The 22,668-nt window shown below is 44.1% G+C and overlaps 1 protein-coding gene across 3 annotated transcripts in view; it reads left to right on the forward strand.

The window, feature by feature from the left end:
• The window catches only part of KCNIP4 (potassium voltage-gated channel interacting protein 4), a 1,248,191-nt gene that overhangs the window by 544,790 nt on the left and 680,733 nt on the right, over positions 1-22,668 (forward strand). Inside the window, exon 2 of one of the 3 annotated variants that reach the window (XM_069744679.1) lies at positions 13,310-13,419. The exons of the other annotated variants lie outside the window; for them this stretch is intronic. The gene's annotated coding sequence lies outside the window, so the exon portion shown is untranslated. The remainder of the gene's footprint in view (positions 1-13,309; positions 13,420-22,668) is intronic. 3 annotated transcript variants of the gene reach the window in all.

Raw genomic sequence — 22,668 nt, forward strand, 5'->3', positions numbered from 1 at the left:
GTGCAGGCGCGGTTCCGTTACGTTCTGTTCTGTCGCTAGGCACCTGCCAGGTTCCCACGCCTGACAGGGACCCCCCTGTGCCTTCTCCCTGCAACACCCCCTGCCACGGGATGTTGCCTGAATCCAACCCAGTCAGCTTCTGACTAACTTCCTCCCCAGCCCCTAGTTTTACCAATGTGAGGAGTGGCCCAATAAATAAAGCCTATTGCTCCCCCTAGTGGCCGGAGTGTAAAGTGTAATGTGTTCTGGTGATACCTGGTCAGGAGAACTCCTTAGTGCCATCAGACGTACCACTACTCCCCTTAGCGGCAGAGTGCCATACTGCAACGACCAGGTCTCTGGGGCGCTGCACATCCTCCCGTCCCATTGTCTCCCGGCCGCATCTGCTTTCGGGGCTGCTAATTACCTTCTGCCGGTATTCACTGCACTCGGCAGTCTTCGGCTTTTTCCGACAATGTTCGTGCTGTGACGTCACCGCACGAACACTGTTGGAAAAAGTCGAAGACTGCTGAGTGCAGTGAATACTGACGGCAGTTAATGAGCAGCCGGGAGACAGCAGGATGGGAGGATGTGTCGCTGGACAGGTAAGTATAATTATAATGTTTATTATTAACTAGCTGAAGAGCCCGGCGTTGCCTGGGCATAGTAAATATCTGTGGTTAGTTATAGCACCTCACTTCTCTTATTTTCCCATCACGCCTCATTTTCCCAATCACATCTTTCATTTTCCCCCTCACATCACTCATTTTCTCCCTCACACCTCTCATTTTCTCCCTCACTCCTCTCATTCGCCCCTAACACTTGTCATTTCGACCTCACATGTCATTTTCCAATCACTCCACTATTTTCCCTCACTCCTCTCATTTTGCACTCACACCTTTTTATTTTCACCTCACACCTCTCATTTTCACCTCAGTATATACATGTTTGTCATCTCCCTTATATATAGTATACACCTGTATGTCATCTCCTGTATATAGTATATACCCGTATGTCATCTCCCCTGTATATAGTATATACCTGCTGTGTCATCTCCCCTGTATATAGTATATACCTGTATGTCATCTCCTCCTATATATAGTATATACCTGTGTGTCATCTCCCCTGCATATAGTATATATCTGTGTGTAATCTCCTCCTGTATATAGTATATACCTGTATGTCATCTTCTATATATAGCATATACCTGTATGTCATCTCCTCCTGTATATAGTATATACCTGTGTGTCATCTCCTCCTGTATATATTATATACCTGTATGTCATCTCCTCCTGTATAGTATGTACCTGTATGTCATCTCCTCCTCTATATAGTATATACCTGTGTGTCATCTCCCCTGTATATAGTATATACCTGTGTGTCATCTCCTCCTGTATTAGACCTCGTTCACACGTTATTTGCTCAGTATTTTTACCTCAGTATTTGTAAGCTAAATTGGCAGCCTGATAAATCCCCAGCCAACAGGAAGCCCTCCCCCTGGCAGTATATATTAGCTCACACATACACATAATAGACAGGTCATGTGACTGACAGCTGCCGTATTTCCTATATGGTACATTTGTTGCTCTTGTAGTTTGTCTGCTTATTAATCAGATTTTTATTTTTGAAGGATAATACCAGACTTGTGTGTGTTTTAGGGCGAGTTTCGTTTGTCAAGTTGTGTGTGTTGAGTTGCGTGTGGCGACATGCATGTAGCAACTTTTGTGAGATGAGTTTTGTGTGGCAACATGCGTGTAGCAACTTTTTGTGTGTCGAGTTGCATGTGACAGGTTAGTGTAGCAAGTTGTGTGCAGCAAGTTTTGCGCATGGCGAGTTTTGCATGTTGCGAGTTTTATGTGTGGTGCCTTCTGAGTATGTGCAAGTTTTGTGTGAGACAACTTTTGCATGTGTTGCAACTTTTGTGCATGTGGCAATTTTTGCGCGTGTGCAAGTTTTGCGTGTGGCGAGTTTTTCATGAGGTGAGTTTTGCACTTGTGGCGATTTTTGCGTGAGCCTAGTTTTTGCATGTGGCGAGTTTTGCGCGTGGCGAGTTTTGAGCGGCGACTTTTGTGTTTCGACTTTTATGTGGCGAGGTTGGTGTATGTGTGGTGAAATGTGTGCTGAGGGTGGTATATGTGTTCAAGCACGTGGTAGTGTGTGGCGCATTTTGTGTGTGTGCTCATATCCCCATGTGTGGTGAGTATCTCATGTCGGGGCCCCACCTTAGCAACTGATCGGTATATACTCTTTGGCGCCATCGCTCTCATTCTTTAAGTCCCCCTTGTTCACATCTGGCAGCTGTCAATTTGCCTCCAACACTTTTCCTTTCACTTTTCCCCATTATGTAGATAGGGAAAAATAGTTTGGTGAATTGGAAAGCGCGGAGTTAAAATTTCACCTCACAGCATAGCCTATGACGCTCTCGGGGTCCAGACCTGTGACTGCAAAATTTTGTTGCTGTAGCTGCGACGCCTCCAACACTTTTCATTTCACTTTTTTCCCCATTATGTAGATAGGGGCAAAATTGTTTGGTGAATTAGAAAGCGCGGGGTTAAAATTTCACCACACAACGTAGCCTATGACGCTCTCAGGGTCCAGACGTGTGACTGTGCAAAATTTTGTAGCTGTAGCTGCGACGCCTCCAACACTTTTCATTTCACTTTTTTCCCCATTATGTAGATAGGGGCAAAATTGTTTGGTGAATTGGAAAGCACGGGGTTAAAATTTCACCTCACAACATAGCCTATGGCGCTCTCGGGGTCCAGATGTGTGACTGTGCAAAATTTTGTGGCTGTAGCTGCGACGGTGCAGATGCCAATCCCGGACATACACACACACACACACACACATTCAGCTTTATATATTAGACTAGCTGAAGAGCCCGGCGTTGCCTGGGCATAGTAAATATCTGTGGTTAGTTATAGCACGTCACTTCTCTTATTTTCCCATCACGCCTCTCATTTTCCCAATCACATCTTTAATTTTCCCCCTTACATCTCTCATTTTCTCCCTCACACCTCTCATTTTCTCCCTCACTCCTCTCATTCCCGCCTAACACTTGTCATTTCGACCTCACATCTGTCATTTTCCAATCACTACACTATTTTCCCTCACTCCTCTCATTTTGCACTCACACCTTTTCATTTTCACCTCACACCTCTCATTTTCACCTCAGTATATACATGTTTGTCATCTCCCTTATATATAGTATACATCTGTATGTCATCTCCTGTATATAGTATATACCTGTATGTCATCTCCCCTGTATATAGTATATACCTGCTGTGTGTCATCTCCCCTGTATATAGTATATACCTGTATCTCATCTCCTCCTATATATAGTATATACCTGTATGTCATCTCCTCCTATATATAGTATATACCTGTATGTCATCTCCTCCTATATATAGTATATACCTGTATGTCAGCTCCTTCTATATATAGTATATACCTGTATGTCATCTCCTCCTGTATATAGTATATACCTGTATGTCATCTTCTACATATAGCATATACCTGTATGTCATCTCCTCCTGTATATAGTATATACCTGTTGGTAATACTTTTTGTGTGTCGAGTTGCATGTGACAGGTTAGTGTAGCAAGTTGTGTGCAGCAAGTTTTGCGCATGGCGAGTTTTGCGCGTGGTGAGTTTTATGTCTGGTGCCTTTTGAGTATTTGCAAGTTTTGTGTGAGGCAACTTTTGCATGTGTTGCAAATTTTGTGCATGTGGCAATTTTTCCGCGTGTGCAAGTTTTCCATGAGGTGAGTTTTGCACTTGTGGCGAACTTTGCGTGAGCCTAGTTTTTGCGTGTGGCGAGTTTTGCGCGGGGTGAGTTTTGAGTGGCGACTTTTGTGTTTCGACTTTTATGTGGCAAGGTTGGTGTATGTGTGGTGAAATGTGTGCTGATGGTGGTATATGTGTTCAAGCACGTGGTAGTGTGTGGCGCATTTTGTGTGTGTTCATATCCCCATGTGTGGTGAATATCTCATGTCGGGGCCCCACCTTAGCAAGTGTACGGTATATACCCTTTGGCGCCATCGCTCTCATTATTTAAGTCCCCCTTGTTCACATCTGGCAGCTGTCAATTTGCCTCCAACACTTTTCCTTTCACTTTTCCCCATTATGTAGATAGGGGCAAAATTGTTTGGTGAATTGGAAAGCGCGGGGTTAAAATTTCACCTCACAACATAGCCTATGACGCTCTCAGGGTACAGACGTGTGACTGTGCAAAATTTTGTTTCTGTAGCTGCGACGCCTCCAACACTTTTCCTTTCACTTTTTTCCCCATTATGTAGATAGGGGCAAAATTGTTTGGTGAATTGGAACGCGCGGGGTTAAAATTTCGCCTCACAACATAGCCTATGACGCTCTCGGGGTCCAGACGTGTGACTGTGCAAAATTTTGTGGCTGTAGCTGCGACGGTGCAGATGCCAATCCCGGACATACACACACACACACATTCAGCTTTATATATTAGATTTTCTGCTTTTTTCTTACAGCTCCCACTCCCCATCCCATATATGTAAAGTCCGAGTTCGGGGTTCAGATGCAAGTTCCTGTCATCTCCGGCCCCGAACTTGAACTTTACAAAAAACTCAGGTGAACCCGCCGATCTCGAATATCGGGGGGTTCGCCCATCACTACTAGCCACTGATACCTGGAGCTAGATATATATGAAATAGGCAGCAGCAGACAGTAATGAACCCTCTTGATGTATGCAATAGCTATATAGCCACACACAGTGTCTGCATGCCTTGCACTGATGTGTATATACACACATACACTCCCCTGCCTAGCTAGCACTGCAATCTATAGATCCCATAATTAGTCCTTAGAAGGACTGTTGGTTTAGCTGGATATGTGGATTCAACGATGATAGACCCACACTAACTAATAAAAGCACAAATCTGACCCTATCTCAGCAGCAGCTCTCCATACACTTGCTAAGTCTGGAGCAGAATGCGGTGAGCAGGGCGGCGGCAGGTCTCATAGACCTGATGACACTGTGCGGCCAGCCAATCACTGTAATACCACAACAAAGATGGCTGCGCCATTGCAGTGCATGGCAGACAATCCCAGCATGTTAATTGGCTCTGTAATTAGCGCCAATCATGCAGGGCAGAGACCCGAGCTCCCACTGAGCAACCCCGAAAATCACTAGCAAACAGTTAAGCAAGTTGAATATTAAATAATCACTAAAAGGCCTAAAATTATATATATATATATATATATATATATATATATATATATATATATATATATATATATATATTGTAAGGATTTCACTCACTCAGCTGCGACGGCTGACACTCAGGAGACGTGTTCCTTTAAAGTTCACTGGGTTTATTGCTTCATAAACCATGTGGCAAATAACAGAAAGCAAAATGGGCCTTTGGTTCAGGCAAAGAAAAGCAAGTGTCCAGTTCATCCGGCTCAGTCCTGGAGCCGTAACACACTCAGGAGGGTTTCACCTCCACACATCTCTGCTGTGTAAAGGATTAGCCAGTCTTATAAAGAGCTAACCCCACCCAGTAACCCATCACATGATTAGCCATGTGGTCTGACATTACCACAGGTCCTGAAACACATATACAAGATTATGTGCAAGAAAGGAATACTCCGGGCTACATTACAGCAACCAGGCACTTATGTGGCACATACCTCCCATCGACTACAAACCCTTTAGCCATGCTACATACCTCCCCCCTCTGCCTAAAGCCGTGGGGCTTGGCACTTTCCCCCACTAAACAAGGGATTCTCGATAGGGCATCCGCATTACCGTGCAGCTTTCCGGCCCTATGTTCCACATGGAAACTGAAGTCCTGCAGGGCTAAGAACCAACGGGTGACTCTAGCATTTCTTCCTTTCGTTTCTCTCATCCACCTAAGCGGGGCATGGTCAGATACCAGTCTAAATTTACGTCCCAGCAGATAGTACCGCAATGTGTCCACTGCCCATTTTATGGCCAAACACTCCTTCTCAACGACTGAGTAGTTCTTTTCAGATGAGGACAGCTTCCTACTCAGATAGAGAACAGGATGCTCCTCCCCATGTAGTTCTTGGGAAAGGACTGCTCCCACCCCAACATCTGAGGCATCTGTCTGAAGAATAAACTCTTTCTTGAAGTTTGGGGCCATCAGAACGGGTTGCTTACACAAAGCGTTTTTCATTTCTTGGAAGGCTGACTCTGTTTCTTCGGACCACTTAACCATTACTGATTTTGTCCCTTTTAGCAGGTCAGTCAGAGGCGCAGCCATCGTGGCGAAGTTTGGGATGAACCTCCTGTAATATCCCACGATTCCCAGGAAGGCTTTAACTTGTTTCTTGGAAACTGGTTTTGGCCATGTATGGATTGCCTCCACTTTATTGATTTGGGGTTTTATTTCTCCATGACCCACTATGTATCCAAGGTACTTAGCTTCTTCTTTACCCAAGGCGCACTTCTTCGGGTTTATAGTAAATCCGGCCTCTCTTATAGCATCCAACACCGCTTGGACTTTCTCCAGATGACTCTCCCAGTCCGGGCTAAAGATGACGATATCATCTAGGTACGCAGCAGCGTAGGCCTTATGGGGTGCAAGGACTCTATCAATAGCCCTCTGGAAGGTCGCCGGAGCTCCCTGTAGGCCAAACGGCATCCGGGCATATTGGAAGCATCCATCAGGTGTCGAAAAGGCCGTCTTCTCCTTGGCTTCCTGTGCCATGGGGATCTGCCAATACCCCTTTGTCAAATCCAAGGTGGATATATATCTGGCGTGCCCAAGCCTTTCGATGAGCTCATCAATACGGGGCATGGGATAAGCGTCGAACTTGGAGACTTCATTCAACTTCCGATAGTCGTTGCAAAACCTCCACTCTCCATCAGGTTTTAGGACCAGGACAATTGGGCTCGACCAACCGCTCTTGGATTCCTCAATGACCCCAAGCCTCAACATACGCTCCACTTCCTTGGAGATAACTTCTCGACGAGCCTCAGGAATACGATAAGGTTTCACATTCACCCGCACATGTGGCTCTGTTAGGACCTCGTGCTCTATGACCTTCGTGTATCCTGGCAATTCTGAAAACAGGTCCCTGTTTTTCTGGAGTAACTCCCGGCACTGCTGTTTCTGGGTCTTTGATAGCGTCTCTGCTATAGTAACCGCTCCAACCTCACCTTCTGGGTTGCTTAACAATGACGGAGTTGCTGTCGGCTCTCTATCTTGCCATGGCTTGATGAGGTTGACATGGTAAACTTGGAATGGTTTCCGTCTTCCTGGTTGGTGAATTTTATAATTTACCTCACCAAGTTTCTCGACAACCTCATATGGCCCTTGCCATTTGGCCAAGAACTTGCTTTCCACCGTTGGAACTAACACAAGAACTCGGTCTCCCGGATTGAACTGCCTCACTCTTGCAGACCGGTTGTAGACCCTGGCTTGAGCTTCTTGTGCTTGGAGAAGGTGTTCTTTCACGATAGGCATCACCTTTGCAATCCTCTGCTGCATCAGGGCCACATGCTCAATGACGCTTCTGTGGGGTGTGACTTCGGCCTCCCAGGTTTCCTTGGCTATATCCAGGAGTCCTCGTGGATGTCGGCCATATAGAAGCTCAAACGGTGAGAACCCTGTGGAGGCCTGTGGAACTTCACGAATGGAAAACATCAGATAGGGTAAGAGACAATCCCAGTCTCTACCGTCTTTCTCTATAGCTTTTCTCAGCATGCTCTTTAGTGTCTTGTTAAACCTCTCAACAAGGCCATCTGACTGGGGATGGTACACCGAGGTCCTCAACTGGGAGATCTTCAGGGCTTTACATAACTCCCTCATCACCTTGCTCATGAAAGGTGTACCCTGGTCAGTCAGGATCTCCTTTGGCAGACCTGTCCGGGAAAAGACATGGACCAACTCGCGGGCTATGCTTTTTGAGGAAGAATTTCTCAAGGGAATTGCCTCAGGATAGCGTGTGGCATAGTCCAGGATGACTAATATATACTGATGGCCTCGAGCTGATTTAACTAAGGGACCGACCAAGTCCATGGCAATTCTCTCGAACGGTACCTCAATAATGGGCAGTGGCACAAGGGGGTTCCGGAAATGAGGAGTAGGAGCAGTTAGCTGACATGTAGGGCAGGACCTGCAATAGTTCACTATTTCCTGGTGACACCCAGGCCAATAGAACCTCTGCACAACCCGTTCCTGCGTTTTTTCCACCCCCAGGTGTCCACCCAAGATGTGTGAATGGGCCATGTCCAACACTTTCCGTCTATACGGACCCGGCACTATCAACTGCTCTACCAACTCCTCCCGTATTTTCGTGACACGGTACAACAACTCCCCCCTCAACAGAAAATGGGGAAATCTTGTGTCTGCCCCCGGCTCCTGTACCACCCCGTCAATAACTGTGACATTATTAAAGGCTTCCCTCAGAGTGGGGTCCCTATGTTGGGCAGTCCCAAAATTTTCACCGGTAACTTCTAACTCCAGAATGTCAGATGTAGGGGATACTTCCTCCTCATCCCCAACCAGAACACAAAAAGGAAAACTGTCTGCCTCTGGGTGTGGCGATACCCTTCCAGGGTTCACTGGTTCCCTGCCAGGGAGCTCAGAACCATTTCTCCACAAATCCCAAAACAAACAGAAATCCCGGCCAATAATTATAAGGTGCAACAAGTCCTGAACCACGCCGACTATGTGGGACTCAGTGCCACATGCCGTTTCAATGTCCACCCTGGCCATAGGGTAGTCCTTTGCATCACCATGTATGCACCGCACTCCGACCTTCTTTCCTGGGAGCAGGTGGAGAGGAAAAGTGGCCCTCACCAGGGTCACTAGGCTCCCCGAGTCTAACAGTGCCGTTACTGCTCGACCGTTCACCTTTACGGGACACGCTTGAGGTCCCTCGTTGGATGGAGAGTTCACACTACAGGCTGAATACGCATAGTATGAACAACGGCGTCCCATGCTGCAGTCCATCTGCTCAGTGGTTTGGGAACAACGGGCAGCTATATGTCCTGGCTTGTGGCACCTCCAACAAATAATATCACCCGTGGGGACCTTGGGCACCACCTCCCCCGCCCTTTGTGACCTTGGATGCACCACCCCTTTTTGGGACTCAGCTGCCTTCTGGGACCCCCAGTATGGCATGGGCTGCCTCCCGAAGGAGCCTTCCAACCCTTGGTATCTCTCAACCAGTCCGATCAGCTCGTCGGCATTCTGGGGATCACCCTGGGCAACCCAAGACTGTATAGGCCTCGGGAGGGAATGGACAAACCGATCCATCATCACCCGTTCTACCATCTGTGCAGGCGCAGAGGATTCTGGCTGCAGCCATTTCTGGACCAGGTGCAACAGATCAAACATTTGGGAACGAGGTGGTTTGTCCCGGTGATAGCCCCAGGAGTGAACTCGCTGTGCCCTGACAGTCAGTGTCACCCCCAAACGTGCGAGAATCTCGGCTTTCAATTTGTGATACTCTTTGGCATCCTGCAAGGTCAAATCATAATACGCCTTCTGGGGTTCTCCCGTCAGGTATGGCGCAAGTACCTCTGCCCACTGCTCTGGCGGAAGTTTTTCCCTCTCAGCGACCCTCTCAAACACCGTCAGGAAGGCCTCAACATCATCCCCGGGAGTCATTTTCTGCAATGCGCGTCTTACCGTCTTCCGGACGTGGGTGTCATCAGCCAAACCTGGGGTTGGGGTGCTCGCCTTGCCCTGGATGGCGGTTGCCAGAAGCTGCATCTGCTGCTGATGCTCCTGCTGGCTCTGCTGCATCTGCTGCCGTTGCTCCTGCTGGCTCTGCTGCATCTGCTGCCGTTGCTCCTGCTGACTCTGTTGTATCTGCTGCATCAACAGCCTGTTGGTCTCTTGCTGCCTTTGCTCCTGCTGGCTCTGCCTTTTCTCCTGCTGTGACTGCATCTGGACCAAGTGTTTCAGCAGGTCCTCCATTTTCTCCGGCAATGCTTGCTGGCTTGCAACAGCCTTGACCCAGGACATTCAAAAATAAACTCACGTCTCCGCTGGGAACGCTGCTCGCACGTCTACCACCAATTGTAAGGATTTCACTCACTCAGCTGCGACGGCTGACACTCAGGAGACGTGTTCCTTTAAAGTTCACTGGGTTTATTGCTTCATAAACCATGTGGCAAATAACAGAAAGCAAAATGGGCCTTTGGTTCAGGCAAAGAAAAGCAAGTGTCCAGTTCATCCGGCTCAGTCCTCAAGCCGTAACACACTCATTAGGGTTTCACCTCCACACATCTCTGCTGTGTAAAGGATTAGCCAGTCTTATAAAGAGCTAACCCCACCCAGTAACCCATCACATGATTAGCCATGTGGTCTGACATTACTACAGGTCCTGAAACACATATACAAGATTATGTGCAAGAAAGGAATACTCCGGGCTACATTACAGCAACCAGGCACTTATGTGGCACATACCTCCCATCGACTACAAACCCTTTAGCCATGCTACAATATATATATATATATATTTATATTGTGACAGCGTCACTGGTGTTGTACATGAGGGGAGATATGTGTCACAAAGATTGCTTTCCTGTGTGATGTGAGACCCATACGTGTTTTCTCCAGCATGATAAGTGCTGAGAGCAATCCAGTTGTTACATGGGCTTGGCTTTCATGGTGGGTAGGTCAGAGATGGGCGGGACACCGACTCACTATATCTCCACCTCCAGGATGTGGCTGGAGGGGAAATAAATGTCCAGCCAGTTTTTTGTGGGAGGCCCACAACTTTTTTTAAAATTATTTATTTAAATAATTTTAAAAACTGACGTTGGGACCCCTCTATTTTTAATAACCAGCCATGATAAGACTGACAGCTGAAGGTTGCAGCCCAGCGCTGTCAGTTCTGCCTGCACTGGTTATCAAAAATAGAAGAGACCTCATATCACGTTTTTTACTTATTTATAGCACAGATGCTGGCTGATGAATACTTCCATCAGCGGTGCCTGCTTTCAATGTTATCAGTGACAGCAAGCGTAGGCCGATGGGAGTAGTACTCTCTCATCAACTGATGCCTGTGACCAGCGGTAAACCTTTTACTACTGCTGGCTCACACTGTCATATGACAGTGTGGGAACTGCAGCTCTCCGATCGGCAGTAATAATCTTACCTCCAATTAGAGTCCGTATTTACCACGCTGTCATGCACATGACAGCGTAGCAAACAACGGATGTCTGGGACCCCCATTCATCTGAATGGTGTTCGGGTACCATTCAGGTATCGGAAGCAAACTTTAAAAAACATTTGGCTGAACCCAAACATCCACAGGTTTGCCCATCACCAGCAAACATAACACTATCTGTAAAAAAACTGAAGTTGAAAAGAGGATAGTTTCTACAAACGAATAATGATCCTAAACACAAGTCAAAATCCGTAATAGATTACCTCAAAGGGTGCGCACTGAAGGTTTTGCAATGGCCCCCACAGTCTCCTGATCTGAACATCATATATATTTTTTTTTTTCCTAAAATACAAAGCAAACATGTTATCTTGAACTGTAGGCCTTTTAGAGATCATTTCATCTTTAACTTGCTTAACTGTTCACAATAACAGTAATTTTGGCCAAGGCTGCTCAAACTTTTACATGCCACTGTATCTCTCCTTAACCCCTTCACGACATGCGCTGTACATCTACTGCGCATGCCGTGAATCCCCCTTTGATGTGGGCTCCGGCGGTGAGCCCACATCAAAGTCGCGACATGTCAGCTGTTTTGTACAGCTGACATGTGCGCGCAATAGCGGCGGGTGAAATCGCTATTCACCCGCCGCTATTAACCTGTTAAATGCCGCTGTCAAACACTGACAGCGGCATTTAACTACCGCATCCGGCCGGGCGGCCGGATATGACGTCATCGCCGACCCCGTCACATGATCGGGGGTCGGCGATGCATCAGGAAGGTAACCATAGAGGTCCTTGAGACCTCTATGGTTACTGATGCAGGTCTGCTGTGAGCGCCCCCCTCTGGTCGGCGCTCACAGCACACCTGCATTTCTGCTACATAGCAGCGACCTGATGATCGCTGCTATGTAGCAGAGCCGATCAGGCTATGCCAGCTTCTAGCCTCCCATGGAGGCTATTGAAGCATGGCACAAGTAAAAAAAAATGTTTTTAAAAATATGAAAAAAATATAAAAAATATAAAAGTTTAAATCACCCCCCTTTCGCCCCATCCTAAATAAAACAATAAAAAAAAAAAAAACCTACACGTATTTGGTATCGCCGTGTTCAGAATCGCCCGATCTATCAATTAAAAAAAAGCATTAACCTGATCGCTAAACGGCCGGCATAGCGAGAAAAAAATCCGAAACGCCAGAATTACGTTTTTTGGTCGCCGCGACATTGCATTAAAATGCAATAACGGGCGATCAAAAGAACGTATCTGCGCAAAAATGGTATCATTAAAAACGTCATCTCGGCACGCAAAAAATAAGCCCTCACCCGACCCCAGATCACGAAAAATGGAGACGCTACGGGTATCGGAAAATTGCACTTTTTTTTTTTTTTTTTTTTTTAGCAAAGTTTGGAATTTTTTTTCACCACTTAGATAAAAAATAACCTAGTCATGTTAGGTGTCTATGAACTCGTAATGACCTAGAGAATCATAATGGCAGGTTAGTTTTAGCATTTAGTGAACCTAGCAAAAAAGCCAAACAAAAAACAATTGTGGGATTGCATTTTTTTTGCAATTTCACCGCACTTGGAATTTTTTTCCCGTTTTCTAGTAAAAGAGATGGTAAAACCAATGGTGTCGTTCAAAAGTACAACTTGTCCCGCAAAAAATAAGCCCTCACATGACCATATTGACGGAAAAATAAAAAAGTTATTGCTCAGGGAAGGAGGGAAGTGAAAAACGAAAACGCAAAAATGAAAAAGGGCCGCGACTTGAAGGGGTTAAGATAACAGAATCAAGTAGGTTGAAATGTGATACTTATGATTGTAGAAGAGTTTGGAGATTTCCATATACAATAGATGTTCTTCCGGTTCTGTTGAATTTGACAGATTTGTATATGAGTTATCTATTAAATATAGCAAGCCTTAGCCAACAAATCTACTGTATGGTCATACAGATCTACTAACAATGACTGTGTGAGGACAGCCCACCAGAGTATTATGTTATTGTACCATACTATAAACAACATAAAACAAAACTAAAAAAAAAACAGGCACATTTTTTTCACCAAACATTTATTTTCCTGTTTATTTTTTCTATGCATCTTTTTTCATGTGAAATGTTTAGAGGCATGCATTTGTAAGACGAAAATGAAGTTTTGTCTGTATTAACAATATAAGTTATTCATGAAAAACTTCTCACATTTTTATTTCAGCAATGTTTGGTGGCTACTATTCAATTAGAAATATAGAGTGAAATGAAAATAGACAGAGCGATCATGTTCTCATTACTGAACTTGTCACACAGTCTATAGAACATAATGAGGTAGGTTTAAGACTTCTTTTTATTTTTTTATCAGCCTTGTTTCAACTCCCTTATCATTACAAAAAAATCACTGTGTACATGATAAGAACAAGTAACAAAAACAGAATAAATGAAAAATTATATTGTGAATAAGACAGTAATACAGCAGTCAAGTACAACATTTCAAGTCTTTTAGCCTTCAAGATACTTGGAATTTCCAACATGAGAACGCTCCAAAACACAAGACCAAGTCCACCTGTTATTGGCTACAGCAGAACAAAGTGAAGGTTCTGAAGTCGCCATCTTAGTCTCCTGACCTGAATATCATTGAGCCACTCTGGGGAGATCTCTAAAGCGCAGTTCATGCTAGACACCCCAGGATTTTACAGGAACTGGAGGCATTTTGCCAAGAAGAGTGGCCACTTTTGCCTCTGAGAAAATACAGAACCTCATCCACAACTACCACAAAAGACTTCAAGCTGTCATTGATAGGGTTGAGCGAAACGGGTCGGCCACTCTCAGAAGTCGCCGACTTTTGGCAAAGTCGGGTTTCATGAATCTGAGTCGGCGATCTTCTGAATCTGGAATCGGAATTCCGATACCGATTCCCGATATGTTTGCAATATCAGAAATCGGTATCGGAATCCATATTTAATGTAAAATAAAGAATTAAAATAAAAAATATCGCTATACTTACCCTCTGACGCGCCCTGGTACTAACCGGGAACCTTCCTTCCTTCGAATCAGCGCTTCCAGGACCTTGCGGTGACGTTGCGGCTTGTGATTGGTCGCGCGGCCGCCCATGTGACCGCTCGCGCGACCAATCACATGCCGCGACGTCACCGCGACGTCACGCAAGGTCCTGCAAGCGCTGATTCTTAGGAAGGAAGGCTGCCGGAAAGAAGCAGGGCGCGTCTGAGGGTGAGTATATACCTAATAGGAATATACTCACCCCCGGACGCGCCCTGCTTCTTTCCGGCAGCCTTCCTTCCTAAGAATAAGCGCTTGCAGGACCTTGCGTGACGTCGCGGTGACGTCGCGGCTTGTGATTGGTCGCGCGAGCGGTCACATGGGCGGCCGCGCGACCAATCACAAGCCACGACGTCACCGCGACGTCACCGCAAGGTCCTGGAAGCGCTGATTCGAAGGAAGGTTCCCGGTTAGTACTAGGGCGCGTCAGAGGGTAAGTATAGCGCTATTTTTTATTTTAATTCTTTATTTTACACTTAAATATGGATCCCAGGGCCTGAAGGAGAGTTTCCGCTCCTTCAGACCCTGGGAACCATTGGAAACCCAATGCGCTGCATTGGGTTTCGAGTTTCGGCCGACCCCCACCCCGACTTTTTTATAGGATCGGCCGATTTCACTCGACCCGACTTTTGAAAAAGTCGGGTTTTGTGAAACCCGACCCGATCCTATAAAAGTAAAGGTCGCTCAACCCTAGTCTTTGATGTTAGAAAGGGCAATACACGTATTAAGAAATGAGGTATGTAAACATTTGAGCAGGGTCATTTGGATGTTTTGGGTTGTCATTACGATTTAAAAAGAGAAAACACAGTACTTTGACAATAAATGGCTTCGCCCAACCACTAACCACGAGTGGACAAAAAGTTTTGGTGTTATCATTCAAATTCTCTGAAAAAAAAAAACGAAAAAGCAGAAATTCTGCCGGGATATGTGCACTTTTGAGCACAACTGTAACACGGTAAACTACTGTAGTATAAGTTATACCTTAATTCTATGTGTTCTGAATATCCTGACAGCACATAGCTGTCTGAGCTGTCCTTAGAAGACCTTGGGTTTATGTCAAAGTTGTTTGCCTGATCACTACAGTCACCCAGTGTGGACTTGCACAAAGGGAACTCGCCCTACGGGAAGGAAACAAGACCTAGCATCTGAGCTAGGACAGGTGAATAACAACTTCTCTATAAATCAATATCTGACTCTTTAACAAGTCTTGCCGCATGACAAGTTATCTAAATCTCCTAAGTCATTTGGCAAGGCCCATTAATCCTTTCACTCCACAGGCGATTTTCCTTTTTCGACTTCTTCCAAGAGCCATAACTTTCATTATTTTTCAACCAATATAGCCATATGAGGGATTGTTTTTTTGTAGGAAGAGTTTTTCTTTTGAAAAACATTTATTTTCCACATAATGTACTGGAAAACGGGAACAATATTCCAAGTGCAGTGAATTAGCAAAATAAAAAGTGCAATTCCACAATTGTTTTTTAGGTTTTTTTATTTACCACATTCACTATGTTAGGAGTCGAGTTCCCATCGCTGCACAGGGGGAATCTCGAACCATGTCTACTGCGGTCTCCCATTCTGCATCAGCCGCAGTGGAGCCTGCTCAGCGGAGATGTCGGTCCCAGGGTCTCACTCAGTCTGGTATTGTGCAAAGGGTTACTGCTGCCTTTTCAGGCCCTGCTATTGTACCCTTTAATGGTCTGCAGCAAGCAGGCTTTTCTGGGACTAAGTCCTGCTTTGCACACACTGAGCATGCCCACGGGAGGACCTCTCATTGGAGGTCGAGGATCACACGCTCAGGCCCTGTAGCAGCTCCCATTGGTCCTCCAGGAAGGTCCTGTAGAGCTGCAACTATAAAATGTTCGCAGGTACGCACGGTCATGCGCTAGTGTAAATTTTGTATGTGCTCAGCGCCAGTGTGGTCTTGTGTGTGCAGTCAGGGGCCCGGCTGAAATAAGCCCCTAGAATGCTGGACCCTCCGGTGAGGAGTTTCATGTGTGTGGATTCAGGGCTGGCTAATAACCATTATAATTCTGGCTCCACCGGAGAGGAGCTGCGTATTTGCATTTGACTGCATGATCACTGTCGGCTCTACTAAGTAGCTGTGTTCACCTGTGAGCTAAACAGGGCACAGCGTTCTCTTTGCTAACGGACTCTGTGAAGTAACAGAGTTTGTTTATACCAATATACTTCACCGCCTTTCTTAGCAGCGGGTTCTTTCCTGCACGGTGGATCCCGGATTGCGAACGCACCTATTACTTCTAATAAAAATATTCAGTGCGTTCCGCCAACCTTAACACACTATATGGTAAAACTGACTTGGCAAAATGATTCCACAGTTAAGTTTGAGAACATAGACACCAAACATGTATTGGTTGTTTTTTATGTAAGTAGTTTAAAAAATTGTGAAAAAAAAATTTAGCGTAGAGTTCCATAGAGTTTCCATATTTTGTGACCTAGGGCTGGGCGATGGCTTATTTTTGCACAGCTGATGTTATTATCGATACCATTTTGGGGTAGGTCTGATGTTTTGATTGCCTTTAACTGCATTTAATTGCAATATTGCGGAGAACCTAAAAATCATAATTCTGCCAGATTACTTCCTCTTACAGGAATATTAATTTGTGTATATTTTTTATCCTGGGAGAATTTTCTAAACTATAAGTCTTCCTAGGCCAGCCTTGGGGTTTCAACAAAAAAATACAGTACCCCCTGCAGTTCTAGATATAGTATGGCTGACACTATAATTGTGGTAACTTTGACAGCTGGCAATGATAACAGTCCTGACCATGCGCTTGGGCCACTTGATATTCAAGTCATTTTATTTTCTTGAAGTGTTACTCACTGGATAGAATCAAGTCTCCAGTATTTTCTGAATAATGAATAATCCTCTAATTATAAAACATAAATAAATGTTTTTACTAATGATCATCGCTAATGCAATCATCTAAAGAAAAATATAACTATAGAGTAAGCCAATTATAACAATGTAATTATGTCTTTAGTTTCACAAAGTGATCAGAACATATTACTATAATTACCGTAATAAGATTAAAATAATCCAACAATTCAGAGCTTAATATTTAAATTCAGAAAATAAATCCTAATTGGGTGAGATAAATGAAATAAGGGTGATAAATTTAATTGAATTACAGGAGAAAAATCCGCTGAAATGTGATCTTATACGTAATAATTACAGTTCAGTGGATAATATTGGAAGCCCTTGAATTTGCTTCACCAGCAGTTTCCAGAACGAAGGATCTATGGCATCTTAAAAATCTCTAACCCTGTATTCAAAGCAAAGGATCATTTATACGCAAATACAAAATCTAGAAAAGAATGCAAAATTGTAACAAACATTACTATGCTGAGATGTAATCTATAAATGGCTAGTGGTAGCTTTGGAGATCAACACAGGTAAATGCTTGTAGACTCCATGACTGATGATGATTGATGTACTGAAAAGAAATGAGAAATTTCTGGAATTCATTTCTGGTTCCATTAATCCAAATCAGCTGAAATAATTCAATTTTGGCCCAATCAAATCTGTACAAAATGAAAGTGATCCAAAGTCTCGAATGGCCCTGAAAAGATATGTATGACAACTCTAAGGGCTCCCGGGACTGTATGAAAACTCTTTCAAGCTTTTACTTCCAAACACAGCCTTAGCAACATCAAATCAACATCTAATGATATATTATGGGTTAAGGGATGGTAACTAGTTGTAACAAACAGCCTGTTTAACTACACACTATACTGTAGGACTTTAATGCTGGTTAAAATGGAAAATATTACATATTTTAAATAATATTAACTTAAAAATATATATTATTTTTCTTTATTGCATTTTTATTTAGTAATAACCCTTACTCTGACCAATGTCACAAGGTGACACTGGACAGGTGCAAAAAAATTATTGATATGCAAGAGTAAACTGATTCAGTGAATTGCAGCACAGACAGCAGCAGCTCACTGTGTGCTCTCCTTCGTTTCTGCTTATCTCTCTATCATTTTCGTGTAACTGCATCTATTTTCTTTCGCATGTTGTTTTTTGTATTCTGTGTATTTTGCTTCTTTGACTGAGCACTGGGGTTCTCTCTTCTATCAATATTCAAAATCGCAGCTGCATCTCCTGCTTGGGCTTTTATTGTGGCTCTGACCTATATTCCCTCATTAATGGCTATGCTGTAAGCTAGTACAGCTACAGGGCATTATTGAGAAGCCCAATGGGCCACACTCAAGGTCCTGTGATCCTTCTTCTTTGTTTCATGTGATCTATAACATATCAAAAGGTCATTTTCAGCTATTGCTCTAAAAGGAAATTAAAATTATTCGGACTTGCAAAATTAATCAAATTTTGCAAAATTTGTACTAATGTCAATATGTGCCGAATTAAACAATTCAGCTTTAGCACTGTACTCCTATGGAAATGACTTCCACAACATCATTTCTAAGAATAAATCTTTAAAAGATTGATCACCTGATTAAAAGCAGTTAAAAAGGTGAGATCAACTATAACAACGACAGAGAGGTGGGTACATAATTAATAATCAAGCAACTACCTATCTGTTAGTTCTGAGCCTTACAGGGAAAAATAAGCAAAGTCCCGGATATCCCTTTAAGAAAAAAAAAACACACCGGACCGGACTGAAGCGTATTCATCTTGAAAAATCTGGCAGGGTTCACCCAGCTGGAGAAGACGTAGTGTGCACTTACCATAAAGGTTAAATATACAGATGAGATCAGGTTTCTTTTCTGTAAGTTCAGTGAATATGTGGAATAATCAGCCAGTAGCAGAAAAATTAAACAGATGATTTCTTAAAATAAAATAAAACTAAATCTTAAATTAGTTGGAAGTTTATGTAGAGTATATAATTTTTTTTTAAAATGTGTGAAAAAGAGGAATACAGGCAAAGTACTAATATCTATCGTACTACTTCGAAAATCTATGCTGTTTTAGCAATCTGTAGAATGAAACACCGTTCTAGATTTATGGCCGTATTTGGCGTTCCTGCTACCCAAAATACTTTAAGTGGTCACTCCCTATATTGTTAAGTCAACTAAGGCCAGGTTCACATTGCGTTAAAGCAGCCCGTTCAACGCATAGTGTTGATGGGCTGCATTAACACGATAGCATACACACCATCGCGTTATGCTATACCGCTAGCGCAGATGATTCATCTGTGCTAGCGGTGACAGAGCCTCAGACGCTGCAGCCCACGTCCGAGGCTCCGTCACTGAATGATGGCACATCGCTAGCACATGCTGATTATGGCATGCATTGGCGATGCGCCCGATAATAGGGGTTAATGTCAGCTTTAACGGAGTGCGTTACTCCACGTTATGGCATAACGCAATGTGAACCCAGCCTAAGAGAATGTGCACCCATCATCTATTTTAGGCAGTTCTGTTCCGTAACACACCTGAAAAAGCTCTAAATAAACGCTAAAAAAGACTGAATGTACGCCTTCCAGTGTAAAAATGACTTGCTGTTCACATGTTTAGTCTTTCAAGTTTCTTTTAACAACTTTAGGTTTTCAAAAATGCCAACTATAAGGCTGTGTGCACACGTAGCAGATTATTTGTGTTTTTTCGCGGTTTTTCGCTATAAAAACGCTATAAAACCGTGAAAAAAATGCTCACATTACGCATCCTATTTAATAGAATGCAATCCGCATTTTTTGTGCACATGCTGCATTTTTTTCCTGAGCGGATTCGCATTCCAGAAAAAAACGCAGCATGTTCATTAAATTTGCGGAATCGCGGGGATTCCGCACACCTAGGAATGCATTGATCTGCTTACTTCCCGCATGGGGCTATGCCCACAATGCGGGAAGTAAGCAGATCATGTGTGGTTGGTACAGAGGGTGGAGGAGAGGAGACTCTCCTCTTGCCTTGTGCAGGCGTGTACTATGGAGGACAGAGAATGAACTTCAATCCAATATTGCAGCCAGCATGCAGCCGGCGGGTAAGGAAAGGGTGAATCAAAAACCCAAAAACCCCGCCTCCATGGCTGAAGATTGTTCCCTCCAAATTCAGGTGACAGTGTCCCTTTAAGTTTCTCCTTCACCAACAGTTTTTGGTGGTACTTTCATGGGGGGAGGGAATCTATGGAATCTATACTGGTGTGACCTTCCCTGATAAGACCCTGCACTGCACGGGATTTGGCTTCGGTGCAGGGATGGGTAAAACTTGTCACAACTTGGAAAACCACTATTCCACTGATGTAATTTTCTTTACCATAATGATTTATTTTAATGTAAATATTATTTAATGATCTAATGAATACTCTAAACATCAGGTATCTCAGGAGACATGAATCCTGCTGATTGCTGTCAGATACATGTTCAACAGGTTTAATCAATATTAACAGATAATTTACATATAAAGAAAAACGTGGATTTCTCTGAAATAAGACATTAGATTTCAGATATCAAGGTACCAGTCTATTCAAGTTTATTTATCTTGAATACCCATATAGGCAACTTAGGAGGGTTGATCTTTCTGACAAATTCCCTTTAAAAAGTTTATCATCATCTTTTATCTTCAGGAACACAATTTCCTTTCCTTCTGGCCTCCTGCATCTTTAAGTCAGTGCCGTCATCAAGATTCACAGTTTGGCCCAACGGCATGATTTAGACACTAGTTTGAGCTGGCAAGACTGGAAACAAATAGGTTAATCTGCGCTGTCATAGAAGAAGAATGAGGGAAGAAGAATCCAAATGTGAACGCTTTATTCATCAACACATTTGGACGTTTTCAACCTCTTCATCAGGACAAAGCGCGGTAGTGCAGATTAACCCATTTGTTTCCAGTCTTGTCTTCCCATTGGCCTGCAGAATCCTCAAATTCTATCAGTGGTTGTGTGAACACAACCAAACCAGGTGAGTACCATTGTACATGTCCTTTAACATTTTTATACCAGGATAAACCCATTTGAGCTTTTTAATCTTTCCAGTATTTTTTCTTCATTGACTAGTCTGCGTCGCACACTCTCCAATGCTGCTAAAAATGGCATCTTTGCCTCTACAGCATCGGAGGAGCACTGGGATGCTAAAGCTGACCAGATAGAGCTTAACAGAATTAGCCATCACTAATGTTCATAAAATTCTTGAAATAACAGTTTAACCCCTTAGTGACAGAGCCAATTTGGTACTTAATGACCGAGCCAATTTTTACAATTCTGACCACTGTCACTTTATGAGGTTATAACTCTGGAACGCTTCAACGGATCCCGCTGATTCTGAGATTGTTTTTTCGTGACATATTGTACTTCATGTTAGTGGTAACATTTCTTCGATATTACTTGCGATTATTTATGAAAAAACGGAAATATGGCAAAAAATTTTAAAATTTTGCAATTTTCAAACTTTGTATTTTTATGCCTTTAAATCAGAGTGATATGTCACAAAAAATAGTTAATAAATAACATTTCCCACATGTCTACTTTACATCAGCACAATTTTGGAAACAAAATTTTTTTTGTTAGGGAGTTATAAGGGTTAAAAGTTGACCAGCAATTTCTCATTTTTACAACACCATTTTTTTTAGGGACCACATCACATTTGAAGTCATTTTGAGGGGTCTATATGATAGAAAATACCCAAGTGTGACACCATTCTAAAAACTGCACCCCTTAAGGTGCTCAAAACCACATTCAAGAAGTTTATTAACCCTTTACGTGCTTCACAGGAACTGAAACAATGTGGAAGGAAAAAATGAACATTTAACTTTTTTTTTGCAAACATTTTAATTCAGAACCAGTTTTTTTTTTTATTTTCACATGTGTAAAACAGAAATGTAACCATAAATTTTGTTATGCAATTTCTCCTGAATATGCCAATACCCCATATGTGGGGGTAAACCACTTTTTGGGCGAACCGCAGAACTTGGAAGTGAAGGAGCGCCGTTTGACTTTTTCAATGCAGAATTGGCTGGAATTGAGATCGGACGCCATGTCACGTTTAGAGAGCCCCTGACAGGGCCGCCATCAGGGCATTACAGCCGTGACTGGCGTATAGGGCCCGGTGAGCAGAGGGGGCCCGCATCAGGCCCCCTCTTATCTGCTCACCGGGCCCCTACAGGCAGCCGCAGGCTGAACCGGGCCCTTAGCGGCGGCTGGCGCTACAGTTGTTTAATGCTATTGACGTGCGGGCCCGCGCCCGCACGTCAATAGTTAACAGCCGCCAGCCGCAGCGTGCAGGTTGCCGGCATCTGACGTCACTGTCAGTCGCCGGCGAGTGCACGTGCAGCTGCGTGGAGAGAGCAGGAGCGCGGCAGGTAAGCAGAACTTTTTTTTTTTTTTTTATTGAGAGCGGCGATCCGGGGGGGGGGGGGGGGACAGGGTTAGTAAAGCTGGACACAGGGGGGGCAGAGAGCTGGACACAGGGGGGGGGGGCAGAAAGCTGGACACAGGGGGGGCAGAAAGCTGGACACAGGGGGGGGCAGAGTGCTGGACACAGGGGGGGCAGAAAGCTGGACACAGGGGGGGGCAGAAAGAAGCTGGACACAGGGGGGGCA

The sequence above is a fragment of the Ranitomeya imitator genome, chromosome 1, assembly GCF_032444005.1.
Source record: "Ranitomeya imitator isolate aRanImi1 chromosome 1, aRanImi1.pri, whole genome shotgun sequence".
NCBI lineage: Eukaryota > Metazoa > Chordata > Amphibia > Anura > Dendrobatidae > Ranitomeya > Ranitomeya imitator.